This window comes from Sminthopsis crassicaudata, chromosome 4 (assembly GCF_048593235.1).
Source record: "Sminthopsis crassicaudata isolate SCR6 chromosome 4, ASM4859323v1, whole genome shotgun sequence".
NCBI lineage: Eukaryota > Metazoa > Chordata > Mammalia > Dasyuromorphia > Dasyuridae > Sminthopsis > Sminthopsis crassicaudata.
In genome coordinates this window covers 401670613-401685858 of record NC_133620.1, presented here as the reverse complement: position 1 = coordinate 401685858, position 15246 = coordinate 401670613, and the positions used below count along the sequence as shown (strand labels likewise).

The 15246-nt window shown below is 35.8% G+C and overlaps 1 protein-coding gene across 1 annotated transcript in view; it reads left to right on the top strand.

The window, feature by feature from the left end:
- LOC141540907 (uncharacterized) overlaps nt 1-9273 on the top strand; it is a 95215-nt gene extending 85942 nt beyond the window's left edge. The window contains exons 9-10 of the mRNA XM_074264887.1: nt 5886-6034; nt 7321-9273. The gene's annotated coding sequence lies outside the window, so the exon portion shown is untranslated. The remainder of the gene's footprint in view (nt 1-5885; nt 6035-7320) is intronic.
- The last annotated feature ends 5973 nt before the right edge of the window (nt 9274-15246 follow it).

Below are 15246 nucleotides of genomic sequence, written 5' to 3'. Positions count from 1 at the left end.
GTTCAAGAATCATCTTGAGACCGATGACTTCCAAACCTGTTAACCTACCCTAATCACCTAAATTCCAGTCCCATATTTCTAACTCCTGCTGGACATCTATTACTTGAATGTTCTGTTGGCATTTCAAACTCAGCGTAGCTAAATTGAGATTTATTATCCTCTTCTAAATTTGTTCCTCTTCGAAATGTCCTGTTTCTGGGGCAGCTAGGTGGTGCAGTGGATAGAGCACCAGCCTTGAGTTCAGGAGTACCGGAGTTCAAATCTGGTCTCACACACTTAATACTTCCTAGTTGTATGAGCCTGGGCAAGTCACTTAACCCCAGCCTCAGGAAAAAAATAAATGTCCCTGTTTCTGCTGATGGCATCACTATTCTTCTAGGCCCTTGGGTTCATCACCCTGAATAAACTCTTTTAGAGGAATTTCAGACTCTCCATAGATCTATCACTAACCTATCTCTTAAAGTCATACTCAGCCCAGCCAACTCTGGCAATGCCAGTTATATAGTTAAAAACCACAAACTTCTGGCTATTCAAATAGGGATAGGCACAGAATAATCTATTCCCTCATTTGGCTCCAGCCAATATTAATGATCTGTGTGGACCCTGTGTGAAAGGGAATTCTTTCCATTGTGAATAGGGTTTGACTGCTTTGATTTAAAACTGTGTCTTCCCTTAGGAAAGGGAAACCTCTACCATGTGCCTTCAGGGCTGATACAATTTAGAATGGAAATCCAATGTTAGTTTTTTCCCTTAGGGGAGGAACTGGATCCTAAAAAAGTGACAAGAGTCTGGAATGTGATTTGGCTGGCAGCAAGATGGTTTTGGGGCACAGTGGCACAGTGATTAGAGTACTGGGTCTAGAATCAGGAAGACTCATCTTCCTCAGTTCAGATCTGGCTTCAGACACTTGCTACTTGTGTGATCCTGGAGAAGTCACTTAACTCTGTTTGCTTCAGTTTCTTCATCTGTAAAATGAGTTGGAGAAGGAAATGGCAAATCAATCCAGTATCTTTGCAAAGAAAATCTCAAATTGGGTCACAAAGAATCAGACACAACTGAACAAAGTGTGACTTCAAGATTTTAATCTTTTGAAACCTTTCTGCTAATCTCTTTCCTTCTCTTTGACTACAAAAGTAGCAGTATTATGACCATGTTTTCATGTTCTTTGCTTTTATTTTTTTCTAGGAGTTTTGCAGAGAAGCAGAAATTGGGCCTTGTTTTCATGCTTCTCCCTTTTCCTCCTTTCTGGAGGATGGAGCAGCAGAGAGAGCAGTGGCTTCTCACATTCTCCATAGGCAAAAGGTCAGAAATTACTCATCTGGGAATCAGAGGAGCAATCATAAACTTTTCCCTCTTCTCTCTCCTCAACCCCCCTCTCCCTCCTCCTCCTCCTCTCTCTCTCTCTCTCTCTCTCTCTCTCTCTCTCTCTCTCTCTCTCTCTCTCTCTCTCTTTCCATCTCTCTCTCTCTCTCCAGCTCTCTTTCTTTCTCCATTTTCTCTCTCTCTCCCTCTCCATCCATCCATCTCTTTTATTTCTCTTTTAAAAACTAGGAAATAGGGGGCAGCTAGGTGGCACAGTGGATAGAGCACCAGCCCTGAAGTCAGGAAGACCCAAGTTCAAATTTGACCTCAGACATTAACATTTCCTAGCTGTGTGACCCTGGGCAAATCATTTAACCCCAATTGCCTCAGCAAAAAAAAAAAAAAAAAGTGGGGAAATCTACTATGCTGTCCAGGGACATTCTGCTGTACTAAGGATTGGTTGTTAATCCATTGCCATTCTCATTCCAGGAATAATTACATATTTTTATTTTTAGGATTGTTGTTAAGTATTTCATTATATTGGAGTTAATTTTTTTTAGATATTTGTGTGTCTTACTGAGCTAGGATTTTCTACAAATATTTCTCATACTTTATAAACTTTAATTTATGTTGAGGCTATAAAGACATTATTGAGCTAATCTTTTTTCCCCTTTATCTGTTTGTTTCATAATCCCTATTAAACCCACCTATTGAACAAAATCATCTCTTTTTTGTTTGTGGGGCTCACAGATGCTATACTAGATGCTACTATAGCCAGTGAATAAGAAAATGAGGATGACCTTTAATAGATTTGAGTTAGAGGCTTCTATTCAAAGGTTCAATTACAGTAATAGAGTATGCAGACAAAGCAAGAATTTAGAAGTGCAGGAAAAAAATGTTGAGGACCCTCAACATTGTTATGGAGGTCACTGATAAAGCTGATCCCACTTGGAACTGTTTTGCTTTGAGATAATGTTGTTAGAAACATGGTTGACACTGAAATTCAGGTACAAAGAAAAATTTATTAAAGAAGAATCTTGAGCAATTGTTCTAGCGTTTCTGGCCAGAAGCAGGCTCCACTATTCTGGAAGAGGGAGCCCTCAAGTACAGAAGCAAGAGAAGCTTTATACTTGTTAGCTCGGCATAGTCTTCTCCCTTCAGAGAACAGATTGGTCTGTTCCCTTCTGGATTACAATCTTCCTGATATGCCCACTGTGTGGTTCCCCCTAAATACGTAACAGCATGTCCTCCCTTTCTTATCATATGTCTCATGATCAAAAGTGGTAGAAAACTTCTCCTACAGGGTGTGTTGTTTAATACTCATTTACCTTATGAAGTGGGTGCAGTAGTTATTCAGTTGACCAATAAGAGCCAGATCTGTTGTTATCTTGAATTTGTATTTTTCTCAAAATCACAAGACTCTTTCTGATTGGCTAATCCATTTGGGCTTTCTTCATTCCTCAATTCCTTGTTTGCTCAAGATTTCTGAGAAGTAATTATTCTGTGGAAATTAAACTTTGGTTAGTGCCTCATAATGTGATTTAGGCACCAAATGATGTATTTTAGGAAAAAACTTTCTAGTTCCAAATGATGCGTTTGAAGGTTAGCACCAAATGATGAGATTGATTTGACACTAAATGTTGGGATTCAGTTATGTGAAGAATTCACAATGGCCATTTTCTTTGGTAAAAGGGGGGTTTAATTAGGAGAAGAGTTTATAGACAAAATGAAGAGATACAATAGACACCAGAAATGGTAAATATGAAATAGAGTTGGGAGAGTATATGACAATTAACAATGAAAAAACAAGTTCCCTAGTGGAACTTGCCATTTACCACAAGAAAGATTACACCCAGTGAGGTTGGAATACACTCTTAGCTGGCAGACCAATTCCATAAAGAAGTTTTATTAGGTTCTTACCAAGTGCTAAGTCGGTACTTAACAATTCTCTGGTTCCGTCCTTTAAAGGGAGTTTTACCCCTTTGAACTTCTGGGGAGGAGCTTAATGTTTAAAAGGAGCAAGTTCATTGGTTGAAGTATTTTTTCCCAGAAGCCCCTGAGTTATTCCACGCCCATTCTCTGGGAGGATAAAAGAAGCAACATTGAGCAAAGGAGGGGAGAGTCTCTACTCTAGGTCAGAATTGGCGGCTCTATACAAGAAGAAGAATCTGGCTAAGAGATTGAGTTGAGACAGCAGGTCTCCTCCCAGAGAACGATCTGCAGTCTCTGGAGACAACAGAACATTACAGAGTTTAATAAGAGTTAGATATAAGGAGAAAGGCACCATGAGGCATGGTGGGAGAATGAGAGAGAGGCATTGTGGGGAGGGAGGAGGGAAGCAGACCGCTGTGCCGGATTGATCCAAAGGGGGTTCAGCAAAGATAATAGGTCTTGGACAGATTTGTAGGAGAAGTTTAACCTCAAGAGTTTGATATATCTCTAATTTCTGACTGAACATCATAATATGGGGTTACCTACAAGCTCCACAGAGGTTAAATTGATCCCAATCAGTGCTCCTCTCTGTTTGCTTCAGGGAGTAATTCCATAAACACTTCAGTCTTTCTCTGCTAAACACACCTAATTATTCAGGATCTCATCAGACAGAAAATTTCAGTAAATCTGAAAGTCAAGGAACCTTTGCTCCAAAATGTTTGTCTTAATTGATCTGAGTGACATGGGCATTTTCTCAGTTATTTGTCATTTCCCCCCTCATTGCCTGGTTTTTTTTTTTTTAAGTTTTTTTCTTGTCTTATTGATATGACCAGCATTTCATTTTTTCTCAATAGTATTTTATTTTTCAAATTATGTGTGAAAATATTCAATTTTTAAAATTGAATTGAAAAAAATTCAATTCAAAAAGTATTCAATATTCATTCTTGTAATCCTTAATTTTTGAAAAGTAACTATATAGCTCAAAGGAAAGCTACTAAATATTTTACTCTATTATGAATGATATTTTACTGGAGTTATCTTTGTTCATGAACCCCAGAAATTAAAAGGGAGCGTTTACGTTATACCAGGGTTAATTAAGCTCAGCAGAATGTAAAAGGAGCTGCTGATGACAAAAACTATTAGCACAGCATTTATCTTGCAGTTGTAAAACTTAGCAAAAGCTCTGCTTGCTCCCTCCAGTTTCTTTCTTTCTCTTTTTCTTTTCTTTTTTCTCCTTTCTTTCTTTCCTTTCTCCTTTAAAGATAGCATTTCAGAAAATAGAAGAGGAAGCATTCTTAAGTGATACTTGATTCTTTTTTCATATGTGAAAATTTGAATTTGACTTGCCTAATCTGTGCCAGTCTAAAGGAATGATTTGTTTGAATTTATTTATTACTTCAAAGGAAACAATATGTACACATCTAGTTGAATTACTTTATCAAGGGCAGAGAATGTGCAGGGTAATAAGAGAATCTGTTGCTGACAGAAAGAGTTGAGTTTACAATGTAGTAAGACAACCAAACTAGTAAAGTAGTTGAGAGAAAGACATTGAGCTTGGAAATCTATCATATTAACATCTGATTATTCAGTGGCCAAATTACATGAAGAAAAGGAGACATTTTGAAAAAAAAAAAGCATAACCTTGGTTGAACCAGAAAGGTAGCAGGGGCTTTTGGGTAGCATGCCTAGATATGGAAGGGTATTGTCCAATAGAGTAAGAAATATCCTAGTCTATACAGTGGATAGAGTGCCAGGCCTAGAGTCAGGAAGACTCCTTTTCATGAGTTCAAATGTGGCCTCTTAATTAGCTATAGGACTATGGGCAAATCAGTTTATCCTCTGCCTTAGTTTCCTTATCTGTAAAATGAGCTGGAGAAGGAAATAACAAAGCACACTAGCACCTTTGCCAAGAAAATGCCAAATGGAGTGACAAAGAACTGATAGGACTGAAAAACAATAACAGTGATGTGCTAGGATTACAAGGTGATAACTCAGGTTGTCTAAACAAACTATTTTCCACCCTACTTTTGTTTTTTTTATAATGATTATATATATATATATATATATATATATATATATATATATAATGTTATAACAACACATTTAGAACTTATAAAATATTTTAAAAAAAGCAATTTCTTAATATCAAGGATATATCAAAAAGAAAAAGTTCTTTAATCAATACAAACAATTGTTGTAACTTGCAAGAGAATCCTAAGTTTCAGGAAACTTGTAAATAGAAATTCAGAAAACTGAGGTTCAAAGTCAAGAACTAAAAATAGAATTAAAAGGGATTAAATGGAAACGAATCAGCATAGTCTAAATGTGAAGTTCAGGTTAAAGGTAATGGACTGTTGATGGAGAAGAACCAAATTAAATTCAACACAGAAACTGAAAAGTTTTAAAGAATTTAAAACAACTTAAAGAATTGTCCACAGCAACTGATTTTAAACCTTAACCCAGTATTCCCAATATTCTGATCTTTTGACATCAGGAAAAGTTATGGGGACTCTTTTCCTCATGCTGGTTACAGGAGGTAAGAGCCCTTATTCTGAATTGCCATCTCAGGAACAATGACTTAGATGTTTTGAGAAATGGAGGCATGTTTATGGAAGTTTGAATAAATTGTTTATTTGCTTGTTTGTTTTTAGAGTTTGTATTTCCTTTGTAGTACAGAAATAAATTGAAGCCATTTTGAGAGAGACAAGAGGTTCTTATGAAATCAACATTTTCAATTCTTTCAAGAAACTATGTGATAACAGAATGTACCTTCACATCTTGCCTGTGCTGTAACTAAACTGTGAGTTTCTACTTTCCTAGTTTTTCTAGATTAAAACACAAAAATTAACTGTGCCCAAGCATCCCTTAGATGGTAGAAACTTATTTTAAAATATGAAGTCCAGAATTCTATGCTAGATCTTTAAATCAATATGTTAGTATTGCTCAGTCATGTCCAGCTCTTCATGGCAAAGATCCTGGAGGGATTTTCCATGTCCTTCTCTCCAGCTAATTTTACAGATGAGTAAACTGAGGCAAAGAGGAGTAAATGATTTGTGCAGGGTCACAAAGGGAGTAAGTGTCTGGGATTCCATTTAAAGTGAGGTCCTCCTCCATGAGGGCAGATGCAGTGCCCTATCCACTGCACTATCTAGCAGCACTAGTGGTTATATATCATAATCCTTGGCAGGGAACAAAATTAAAGGTGACCAGAACGAGGAATACCACCTAGCTGCCCCCATTATGAAATGTTTAATTTGTAGTCTTGCTGTTGTGGAGTGGAAGCTGACTCATCAATTTGCTGAACTAACAGTTGACCTGCAAAAGCCCATGCTTAGAAAGGCCACACACAGTAAAAGATCTTATTATTGTATATCAACCTCTTTCACTCTGCCCCTTTGAATAATCCTGAAATTAGTTTAAACCGCCCCTTTGTTCAGCCAAGATGGTGGAACAGAACATGGGCCAGATGGAATCGAACAATATAATTATCTGTCAATTCTGAAAGTCACTCACTGAAAATAGGGGGAGTTAACCATGATTTTTGTTGTTCCCAATCTGTGATTTTATTGGTGTACAGCACCAATGTAGAACAGCAACTATAATTTTAATACAGAATTGCCTAGGGCACTGAAAAGATTTCAGAAAGGGAAGGAAGAAAAGTGAGAGGGAGAAAAAAAGTACAGTGTTCTTTAATCTTTCAAAAACCTTTGTGTGCCATAAGTGGATAGGGTGCAGGGCCTGGAAACAAGAACAACTGTGTTCAAATGTGGCCTCATTCTGGGCAAGTCATAACTCTCTTTGCTTCAGTTTTCCTATCTATAAAACAGGAATAATAATAGTATCTACCTCCCAGGGTGGTTGTGAAGATGAAATGTTTGTAAAATGTTTTTTAAACCTTAAAAGTGCTACATATAAATGTTAGCCATCATTATTATAAAAAAAGATATCACTCTGAACAACATATTCATCTGATTTGTTATGAAATTCTATTAGCTGAAATTTGCATTGTCCTAATTGGTTATTAACATGTTATACCATTAGCTTTCTCCAGAGATGCTATTTCTCTTATGTTTCATTTCTTTACAGTTAAAATTGGACCCCATCATCCTCTTGTAGAAGTCTTTACTGTTACCACAAGTTATTTCAACATGAGTTCCAGCATTGTAAAAGTGGGAAATGGAGGTTGATTTTCTCTTCTGAGATCAGTTGAAACATGAAGATCGTGGTGCTAATGACTTTTCTATTCAATTGTTTCCAAGAGTTCGAAAACCAGTCTGATGTCTTTTTTGGGTTTTCTGGTTTCCAAAGTCATATTAACAAAGGCAATATATTTTCCTTGTGCTGCCTCGTTGTGTGTGGAAAAAAATTACACAAAAAAGATGCCCGATTTCCATTTGGCATAGCTGTATGGAATGGTGAACTGTGATAAGTTGTCATCATTGATGGTCTGGATTGGATGACTCAGTATTAGGTAATTCTAATAACAATAATAACAACAATAACAATAAGAATGATAGTGGACATTATATAAAGCTTTAAAGTTTGCAAAGCATTTTACTTAGATTGTCATTTGAACCTCACAACAACTTTTGAGGTTGGTACTACAAGGTAGGTGGTATCTGTAATGTCCAGGCTAGCTCTCTGGAGGACCTTGGGATTAGCCTAAGTCCTTGGGTCTTAGTGGAGGAGTGAAGGAGGCAGGAGACTCACGAGGATGGATGGTCAAAGATGAAGTCCAGAGTCTTCTTTGTGTCCATGTCTGTGGCTGAGAGGCTTGTTCCCAGTCTTCCCAGCCCTTAAATACTTCAGTATGATTACCTCGCTACAGCAACTGAGCATGTGTAACCCTTACATCACCATATCACATTAAGTATATGTTTAGAGAACCGTTATGTCACATGAGTTAGGTACTTAACTATAAGCACTCTGCTGTCCTTGATTCAAGTATACCTTTCCAGAGTTCTGGCCCACTACAGGTACCTACAATCCCCTACAGATAAGGAAACTGAGGCTGAAATGTTAAAATAACTTGCTCATGGTCATACAGCTAGTAAAAAGGTGGTGGTCAAATTTAAACCCAAGCTTTCTAAGACTTCTAAATGTATTCTTTCTATCAAATATGCCACAATGCCCAACATTTGGTGTAACAAAAGATCATACATGAGTGGCTTGTAAAGAATAACATGTCATTTAAGTTTTATAGCAACCACTTGTCTAGATTTTACAATGCTTTTGTTTTTTCAATTGACTGTTCAGCATTTAGGTATGTATAAAAATGACACTGCATTACTGATCCTTAGGAAAGTCCTTCAAGGTAATAGAGAACAGATAAAGATATGGTCATTTGTTATATCTTCATCAAAGACTCATTATGGAACTTAACCCTGTTGATGGTTTCATGACATGGTTATTTAAATAGTTATTTGTTCTGGAAAAGGCAAAGGCATGACCTGCAAAGGTTATGAATTAGATATTTAGTGGGTTGTTTTTTTAAGTTTTATTGATGCTTTTTGTTTTTTATGCCACAATTCTCAACAAATTCCCCAACCCCAAACACACACAGAAGTGTTCTTTATTTTGATGGATCTGTGATATAGTTAATGGAGGTACTTCCTCCAATTTTGCAGATTGCAACCCATCCGTCCACACCCTTCCTTTTGGATTTTCTTCTCGCGCTTCCATAATTCCATTACAGGGGTCTTTTCAGCATTCTGGGAGTTCTTTTGCTATTGGATAGGCAAGAAATGGGCAAACAGGATGTTCATTAGTTGTACCTCACTCTTGTTTTGTGACTGGTCCATCTTTTCTTCAGTCATACAGTTATTGTGATAAGACATTTTTCTTGTTCACTTCTTTGTGTTGTATTACAGCTTACAGCTGCTTTGCATTTCTCCATTGGCAGTTTTAATTCTTCAGAGAATGGGGTGTAGTGTCCATATGGTTTCCCTGGAAGAATAATAATATTAAAACAATGGTCTTTTATTCCAGAGAAAAATGTGGGATCATTAAAAAAAAAAAAAAAAAAAAGTCTGTGCAGTTTCCCATAGACAAACCTTTCCACTTTCTTCTCATTTATCTCTGAGTCCAAATTTATTGTCTATTTGTAGCACTTGTCCAAGCTGCTCTTCTGATATTATACAGGTTGTCTATACATCTTCTATCACAATCTGGAGAACAGGCATTCTTCATCCACTTGATTTTTTCTGTGTGGATAATTAAGCCATATTTTCTTGAGTGATTATAGATGTCATCTAGAAGGCTCTGCAACCATTCAGGGACTGAAGCAATTGGTATCCACAAACAGGAATATATGAAGGATATCACTATTTTATTATGAGGAATCCCTCTTCCATTTGTATTCTGTCTTGGATGTTGTTCATGGCAAGGACAAAAACTTTTGGTGGATATATTTGTCCATCTTTTATTGCTTGATTGAGATTAATGATGTCTTTCAAGAAATCTTGCATGATTTTGAGGAGAAGCTTTGGAGAAGAATTTTAAGGAAAAGGCCTTTTGATCTACTTAATCAAATACTTATTTTTGTATAGTTCTTCCCTTCCCCTCCTCAAAAAACAACTAAGTGTAATGGAATCTTATGTTTGTTGCTCAATTGTGTGATTATGATCTGCTACAGAATCTGGTGAAAGCCTGCCTGTTACCTTCTCAAACCTTCATCAAAGATTTCCCTGATGTGTATGTAAGATGATTCTCATAAAAATTTGTAGAGATGGCAAAATAGGCACATAGATTGGAAGATGCTGATAATCTTTGAGCATTTGGTTTTTTTTTTAATAGCATTATTTGTAATTTTTAAAAACTGAAAGCAATATGTCCAACTACAGGAAGATAATCAAATAAATCGTATGTGAATATGACAGCCTATCATAATTCAATGAAATCAACAATGAGATAAACGAATATGAGAAAATATAAAGACATCTGAAAAGACTTTATGAAACAGTACCAAGTGAGAAAAGAATCAGGGGAAAGATAGTATATTTTTAATTATAACTATATAAAAGGAAAAGTAAATAGGAACAATCAAAAAAGCTAATAGTTACAATTACGAAATTATGATATTTGTGTTAAAATTCATGTAGTCAAATATATCTAGTTTCAAAAACAGTTTCATTATATTAATTTTTAATATTTATAATTCATTAAAACAATTTTCATATCTTCATACATAAACTTCTGGAACATTTGAGGAATTATAAAAAAGCAAGTAAAATAGTTTTTATTGTTCTATCTTTGAAAGCTTATAAATTGAGGGAGTTTTCACCATTAATTGGCAGCAAATATTTTTATTTTATTAACCCCATATGAATCTACTATGATGTGCTGAACTAATGAGAGTGCTCATTAGTGTGTGAATAAAGAATTCCATTTTTGAGATAGATCAAGTTTACATTATTATCTTGGTGCAGTTACCTTTTAACAAAGTAGTAAGCTCAAAATTATCAAAGTATTTAAAAGGCATATACAAATAAAATTGCATATAATTCTTCAGGGCAACCACAAATATTTATTTTTAAAGGCATATCAACCTTCATGCAGCCTCAGTTTAAAGAATTTTTGCAGTGAACTGGGCAAGGGGAGAAAAGGAATGAATTTCAGATAACTTCTAAAAAATGTTTATTAAATTAAAATTATGCAAATATCACGTTATATACAATATGCATATTACATATAACATAAATTATTATATAAACATATAGTAAATTTAAAAGTTAAGAAAAATTAGAAAAATAAAAGGAAAATCAAAATAAAACAATATCATGTGCTCTGCAGAATGTCAGGAAGGATTCAAAATATGTAACAACAAATTTCCATCCCAAGAAAGCATATATAATAATTATATTATATTCATGACTGTCTATTTTTTCTTTGCTTCCTTTTATGGTTTCATGGTTATTTTTTTTGTTCTCTGCTGTTCATTTTTTATTTTTATTCCTTTTTTCCCCCTTTCACTCCCCCACTGTCTCCCAAGCAGGCTACAGTTAAGCACAGATATATTTATGCACAAACACCCCCCCCACATACACATACACCCACACACACTTCATACCCAGCCACATACAAACATACATAAACCTACATGTATACATATGTATATATTCATATGCATTTTTGCATATGTAGATACGCATCTAAAATAATATTAATATGACTTACAGATAATGTAGATTTCTCTCTTGGTTGAATCTTCAAGTTTATTGTTGTCTGAGATCAATGATTACTAGCCATATTTTTTTCCTTATAAATTCTATTTCTGATCTTTGTTATATAGTATTGTTATATATATAGTATAGTTATAGTATATAGTATATATCATAGTATATGTTATAAGTATCTCTTCTTTCCTATCCCTGCTAATTCCTCTACTTTAATTCTACTCCTTAACTTGTCTCCCCTTATGGATCCCTCCCTTATCTTCTTCCTCTACCATTTTCCTCCTTTTTCCAGTTCCCATTACTCTATACACTTTATCCCAATTATTTATCTGAACACCCTTCTTTTATCCTATGTCATCATTTCCCTCCCTCTTTTTCCCTTTCCCATTAATCTATACACCTTGTTCCATTGCCACAAATCTGAACAAACTCTTCAGTGACCCACTTTATCCTATTCCCTCCTCCTTTATTTCTTTATAGATTTTGGAGACTGCTATACTCTTCATGGCATATGTACATATTGTTCCCTATTTAACCCATTCCCGATGTGAATAGTTTTTCATAACTACCAGCCTTCCTCTCTTCCTCTAATACCTCTGTGTCCTTTCTTCCTCTATACTCCACAGGTATAGTATAATTATTACTCTTTTATCTTTTTCTAAACAGATTGCTACTTTGAGTCAATCATACTCAGTTCTATCCACATAGGATTTATATTTTCATATAAAAAAACAATTTGTTCTTATTGAGTCCTTTGAAATTAATTTTTGATATTGGCTTGGCTCTTATATGTTAAATTTTCTACTGAATTCAGGTTTGGTTGAGGTAAAGTCCTGAAAATCTGCAAGTTCATTAAATAATCCATTTTTTCATTCAATATTATGGTTATTTTTCTTGGCTTGACATTTTTTGGCCACAGACCTAATTCTTTAGATTGTCGATATATATATTATTCCAGGACTTTCAGTCTTTTATTGTAGCTGCTGATAAATCTTGTAGCTACAGCATATTTGAATTTTTTCATTTGTTTGTTGTAGAATTTTCTCTTTAATCTGAGGATTTCAAAATTTAGCAATAATATTCCTATGTGTTTTCTTTGTAAGATTTCTTTGAGATCGTGATCAGTGGATTTTTTTTTTCTCCTCTTACTTTCCCCTTGTGTTCTAAAACTCCAGGGCATTTTTCTTTATTTCTTGTATTATTTTGTCAAGGTATTTTTTTTGGGTACAGGTTGCAGGTAATGCAATTATTCTTATGTTTTCTCTTCTTGATCTGTTTTTCAGATTTATTTTTTAAATAAGATATTTCCCATTCTATTCTATTTTTTCTATTCTGTTATTTCTTGATCTCTTATAGGTTCACTGGCTTCCCCTTGCCCAATTCTAATTTTCAAGGAATTATTTTATTCTGGATCTCTGGATCTTTTTTTCTAGTTGGTTAATTTTCTTTCATAATCATCTTGTTTTTCTTGGATGGTTCTTATTTAAATTTTTTTCCCTCAATATTTATTTGATTTTAGTCTTTTTTGAGTTCTTCTATCCTCCCCTTGAAAATGAAGCCAAATCTTCCTTGTTCCCATAGAAAGTTTCCATGGTTGGTTTCTTCTTTTCCTATCCATTTAAAAAAAAAAAAAAAAAAAAAAAAATTAATCTAACACTTCTAATAGGAGGGAGGGAGTGGGAAGAGGAGGGGGATGGTGACTTTAGCTTCCTGTTTGTTCTCCCCTCTGACCAGGAAGCCCAAACCAAAAGCTCCCCCCTCCTGCAAGGGCCTGCAGGTAGCAGCACTCCTACCCCACTGCTTCTGCACTTACTGGGTGCTGGTTCATTCTTGCAGAGGCCCACCTCTCTTCGGCACAGCTGGGCCCGAGTTTCAGGATCAGTTGAGGTTCCCTCAGTCTTCCTAGAGTCAGATCCCAACTCCCTCCTTTGTATCTAGGAGATGAATGTTCTATGTTTTAGGCTTTCTGGGTCTCCAGTTGTTTTGAGGGATCCTTGTTCTGCCCCAAATCTTATTTGAAATAGGTTTGACCTAAGGCACAATTTTATTTTGTTTATGGGAGAAATCTGGAGAGCTTGGAATTTTCTGACCAACTGTACCATTTTCCCAGAATCCCTCCCTCAAATAATTTAAAGAAAGACTTATTGGGCTAAAGAACAGTGCATTTTTGTCAGGACTAATCAGACTAATCCTGTAAAGGAAGAAGTTTTCAATGTTCTATTTTGTGTTTTTGTAGTACTGGAGACACTGAGGTGATTAAAGTCTGGTTTAATTTTAAGTAGTGAGAGGAGAGTTTAATAAGCCAGCTTGACCCTATGGGAATATGTTCCAAAGCATCTGGTGTACAGAAAATGAGGCCCAGAACTTATATAGTGTTTTTAACTAAAGGATTTACAAGCAAGATATAGAAGCCAGACATGCAATTAACCTGCTACCTTATCTAACATCTTACAGCTGTTATTACCTTTAGAAGAAATTCCAAAGAAAAGAACCAGGAGACAAACATGAACCTGGCACTAACAAGATGGGGACCATAATGCAGACCCAGGAGATCAGGGAGGCTGGGTATCATATCTTCTGGTATGATAGGGAATATAATTCTAGGGAAGGACGAGCTTATCAAGATGTAAAAACATAACTGGGAGATGGGGAATGACTTAGGTCAGGACAATTTGGGCAGGGATAGAGTTAGGGAGGTGGGTACTACCTGGACAATGCTTTTTTTTTTGCTCTCCTTCACTGTGTGTATGCGAAGGGGGCCAAAGCCTCAAGGCCCTTTTCCAAACTCAGGCCTAACTGCAAAAAAAGGGGGAACTATGACCTATTACTCAGGGCCTAATAACATTATTAGGTGTGGCTGGGTCTTTCCAAAACAAGTTCTAGAGGAAATAGTGGAGTTTGTTTCCATCAAGCTTGTTTCTTAGGTTACCACTAGGAGAGTAATATTTTTGTTAGTCTAACGTGTTGATGAGGAACTTGTAGAAAAACAAAAATCTCCAAAAAACTTACTCAAAGTATCTTGTCCAGAGAGAATTTTTCTATTCCAAAATAAAATAACATTATCAAAGTACAAGTAATCTGTGTTGCTTTTCAATTGTTTTCAGTTATGTCTGAGTCTCTTTGACTCCATTTGGGATTTTTCTGACAAAGATCCTGGAGCGTTTGCCATTTCTTTTTCAGGTCATTTTACAGATGAGGAAACTGAGGCAGACAGGGTTTGCCCAGAGTCACAGAACTAGTAAGTGTCTGAGGCCAAAGGTTCAGTCATGAAGAGTCTTCCTAATTCCAAGCCAATGCTCTTATCCTTTGTATGGCCTAGCTGCTCAGTCTAGTCTGTACCTCTTTTTTTATGGTCCTTCTAGTAAATATTGACGAAGTTTTCAGCAGTAGTGCAGCCCTTAGCACTCTGAAGTCCTAGAGGCAGATAAGACCAAGTCGCTAAATCTCTTCTTAGGAATAATAATAAGCTCTCTTGTTTGTCCTTGGCGTTTGCTTTCCTTCCCTCTTTCAGATATCTTGAGAATTGATCCCTTAATGCCCAAAAAATTGTGATAAGTAACCCAGAGCTCTCCTGTGTTAAACTCCGTCTTCTATTCCAGTTTGTTTATATTCCCATTGTTTTTTTTAGGGTTGTATTAAAATCTTCATATGACACATCTAGGACTCTGACGTATAAGTCCAAATGTGGTGGAGAAAATAGTTTGTTAGAAAAACCTTCACTTCTTCTCTGTTGACAATCCTCTGTCCAATTTTACTCTAAATGTGCTCAACAAGACTTCTTAGTTTGGACTACAACTCAACTTCTGGTAAAACTGTCCTCTCTGTTGCCTCTTGTTGT